The sequence below is a fragment of the Oreochromis niloticus genome, unplaced genomic scaffold, assembly GCF_001858045.2.
Source record: "Oreochromis niloticus isolate F11D_XX unplaced genomic scaffold, O_niloticus_UMD_NMBU tig00001593_pilon, whole genome shotgun sequence".
In the NCBI taxonomy this organism is placed as follows: domain Eukaryota; kingdom Metazoa; phylum Chordata; class Actinopteri; order Cichliformes; family Cichlidae; genus Oreochromis; species Oreochromis niloticus.
In genome coordinates this window covers 430,427-435,000 of record NW_020327419.1, presented here as the reverse complement: position 1 = coordinate 435,000, position 4,574 = coordinate 430,427, and positions in this window count along the sequence as shown.

Below are 4,574 nucleotides of genomic sequence, written 5' to 3'. Positions count from 1 at the left end.
AAGTACGCTGATTCACCCAGTACAAGAATTATGCTTCTAGTCCACCTAGTTTTTGAGTTACACGGCGTTTTGTAACTCCAAAAAACAGCGTTTTTCGCCTCTCACCGCAATCTGATTCTGACTGCTCATCACCCTGTTTTCCAGGCGCTCGCTCTCTTTCCCAGTGGCGCAGTTGGTAATGACACAGGTCTGCAACCCAAAGGTCGTGGGTTCAATTACACCTTGGGCAACATGTTTTTTTTCCCTACAAATTAATACACTATCACAGACCACTAATTCATATTCATCATTTATTACAATTCTGCAAACTTTTATGATTTTAGCAGCTTTTCTAATATGGACCTCAGATTCTTGTTAACACTCCATGGCACAAATACTGTTCCCTTTAGGCTCTGTGTATGTGTGTGTGTATCAATATTTCTCCCATTTTAAAGTATTACTCCTCCATAATTGTATTTCTGTTAAATCAAAGTACTTTTACTACATCTTAGTACTTCTGCTCAATCATAGTATTTCTGCTAAATCATAGTATTTTGCCAAATTATGGTTTTTGTGCCAAATCATAACATTTGTTTTATGTTATAGTATTACTACTAAGTGGAGGAATTTCTGTCATGTTACAGTATATGTGCTGATTACAGTATTTCTGCTAAATCATAGTATTTCTACTATATTATATTTTTCTTTCTAAATATAGCATTTCTGCTATATAATTGTATTACTGCTATGATATAATATTTGTGCTAAACCAGAGTATTTCTGCTGAAACATAGTATTTCTGCCGAATGATAGTATTTCTGTCAAATTACAGTATTTGTGCTAAAACATAGAATTTTTTTAAAAAAAATTCAATGTTAATAGTAAATTACAGTGTCTCTGGTAAATCGCAGCATTTCTGCTATGTTGTACTGTTTTTCTAAATCATAGTATTTCTGTAATGTTTAAGAATGTTTGGCTAAATATATTCTTTCTGTTATCTTATACTATTTCTCCTAAATTCTTGTATTTTTGAGAAGTTATCGTGTTTCTGCTAAGTTACAATATTTCTGCTAAGTTCTGCTATGCTATTGTATTTCTGCCAAGTATTATGTTTCCTCTAAGATATTGCAGTTCTGCTAAGTTACTACATTTTAGCAAAGTTCCTTTGCTTCTGCAAAGTTTTTACAAATTCTGCAACTTTTCAGCTTTTTCTGCTAGTTTCAGCAGACAGCTTCAGCATTACAGCATCCACACTGCATTTTCGCAGGAAATGCAAATTTTTCTAGTTATTATTATTCTCCATCTTCCGCCTAAATTTCGGCACGTATCACGCCCCGCAGTTTTGAGAAAAGCTTCATATATGTTACCTCATTTTGTGCGGCCGGATCTGGAATGGTGTGCTATGACTTTTGGTGTTTATGAATTTTATAGTTTTTTAAATATTAATATTTTAGTGAAAATTTTCCCGCGCTCCTCTGCCGAACAGTTTTGACATTAGGGTTACATATGTTAGATCATTTCGTGCGGCTGGAGCTGGACTATTATGTCATGACTTTTGGTGTTTATGACTTTTATAGTTTTTTAAATATTAATATTTTAGTGCAAATTTAGGCCAATTCATCTTTTGGCGCCAAATAAACAGACTTCATTTGTGGTGTGTTGGCGCCATCTTTTGGTCCCATTGAAACAAATTTCAAACTTCATTTGTGGTGTGTTGGTTCTCTCTAGTGGTATGCCGGGAGTGGTACAGCCTGTCTACCCTTATTTGGATACCGTAATGATGACAATATCAATGGCGCGCACAGCCTCGCTGCTTTCAGGAACCATTGGAGGCTTTAAGGTTGCGCGAACCATTGAATAGTTACGGTAAACACAATGGCTTCTATGCTTGGTGGAAAACTCCATATCCCACAATTCATAGCACACCTCTGCCGAGTTAAACAATGGCGGCCACCACTTCGTTTTATATGTCTTTTATTAGTGTTTCTAGGTCACAAAATAAACTTTTAAGATATTTTAAGGCGAGAATGTAGGTGTGTAAACTTCAAATATCTGCTTGTTTTATCAAGACATCCCATTATTAGCGACAGTGCTCTGACGACCTCGGTCCTGCCTGACAGCTAGCCGGCTACCTAGCTAGCTGCCGCACTTGGCTGCAAATGGACAGCGAGGGGACTCTCTCTGTCGTTTCACTTCCCCGGTCTCTCGCAAATGCTCGCACAGAATCGGAGTTACAGCTGGATGTGGAAAAAATAACTGAGTTGTTTGGTGGTGCTATAATGCGGAGCTACAACAGTGGGCAGCTATCCACCGGTGTATGACAGAAAGGACATGCCGCGACCGCCGATCGACCGGTGTTTGCTAACGCGGAGGTCAATCGTGGATCAGGGAAAGCGAAGGCAGGAGCGTGAGGTGAACTGAATTTCAGGTAAGAAGTTATGACCTGCACTCTATTTGGGTCAGATATAAACCGAGTTTAGGTGTAGTTTATTTAGCAGCAGTTCTCTTATGTGTTGCTGATAGCCGGCTAGCTAGCTAGCGCCGCTAGCATAGTTAGCTAGCACCGCTAGCGACCCTTCGTGAAAAAGCACCCAGGCTTGGCTTATATTGAGGCGGGTGAAACTCGTGTCAGCACCCGGTCGCTCGCTCACAGTATGTGTTTTAGCTGGACTTATTTTTCGTTTATATGGGCCGATGATGCTGGAAACCGAAGGCAGGAGCGTGAGGTGAACTGAATTTGAGGTAAGAAGTTATGAACTGCACTCTATTTGGGTCAGATATAAACCGAGTTTAGGTGTAATTTATTTTCGTTGACCTTTTACAATCGTACTGCCACGGGAGTTTATATACAGCTGTGTGCGCACTAAGTTACTGACGTTGGACTTTATTTTATTCATTAGGGTTAGTTCATAGAGTTGCCGTGCCGTACAAACGGAATCGTCCCACATTCAGAGAAAACATTATGATTTATTCTGTCGTTACGAAGCCTCCCCTGTCATTCTCTCGCGTGTTGAAACGTCAATCATGAAACTGATCAATGATCAGCTGTTCGCTCTTATTTATCGCGCTAAACAACAGCAGCACGTTTAAGCTTGATCAGCTGTTGTTAGAATTCTTTTGATTTTAATTTCTAGTATCAGCTGATGTTTGCTGGAGCATGAAGATGAAATCAGGAGATGTCCTTACTGAATCATCAGAGCTGAACTGGTGATGGAGAAACAGGTTTACACTTTAGGTGACATGAATGAGTTGAAGGGAAGTTATGAGTTGTTTCTGAGAGACAAAGACCAAGCTCCTTTTTTGTGTAGCTGACAGCTGGTAACTGTGCAGGGGCGGATCTAGCAAAGCTTTTGGGGGGGGGGGAGCTAGGGCATTAACAGAGAAAGGTGGACACAAAGATATACTTTTCTTTCTTACTCTCATATAAAATATTTAGCTTTTATTAAATAGTTATCTGAATCTCACAACCAAAGTTTGTATAATAATACACAGGATTGGCTGTAGACCATTGTTCATAATTCAGAACACTGTGTAAAAATAACAAAAAACAAAAAGTGAATGCATGTGTGAAAAGTGGTCCATAATGTAATGCTTCAAAGTGTGTTCATGCAAACATTGTCGGGTCTGCCGTGGTACAATGGGACTTCTGCTCATGAACCTGTGTGCACAGCGTCTGCAAATCGGCGCTGTACAAAGTAACTTCATCTTTACACAAAACTGTAAGCTTTCATCTGTGAAGCGTGAGCGGTGTTTGTTTTTACCATAGTTCATGGTGGAGAATGGCTGCTCTTCTGAGTTTTGCTCTCTGTAGCCGTATGAATGGCAAACTACAGTGATTAGCAGCGGCATAGGCACACATAAAATTTCTTCTGAAATTTTCGCTTTCTAGTGTTAGCTATGTTATATTGCTGCCTCTGTTCGGTGGTGTCGAGCCAAACGGACTTTAACGTGTGTTTGAACGAGCTGACGGTTCACTCGTTAAGCTGAAAGAAAGATGCTTTAATCACAGGAGTCACACATGTGTCCACTGGACCATCTGGAACTCTTCTTGTTTAGCACTCGTAATAACACAAACACTAAATCCTCCTTCTCTTGTGCTGTTTTGTAGCAGTGTGTACACCTGAGACTGTCACCTGTCTGTCTGTCCTGCACTCTCTCTCTGTTTCTTTCTCTCTGATTGTGGAATAAAAGTATGAACATGTATTTATAAGTTACACTTGTGTTTGAATCCTGCAGCTTATCACACATTTGATTTCCATGTGTGACAACTGCAAGTGTCCAGAGTGAGGACAGACTGAGGGACCCACTGCTGCACATCATCTGTGAGGCTTTGCACCCCTGATGATCCACCAGGACAAACTCAGCAGTGTGTGAGGAAGAGGAGGAGGAAGAGCCAGCAGCAGCTGACAGATGGAGAGAATAGACAGACCGTTCCCTGTTTGTGAAGGACTGCTAGAAAAGTTTAAAATAACTAATTATCTGTCCTGAATCAGTCTTATTAGGTAATGTTCAAATAATGTTATCATCCCAGTGTTTTCAGTGTGGGAGAAAGTACTCAGGGCCTTCAAGTTACACACTATGAAAGGCAGAAACAA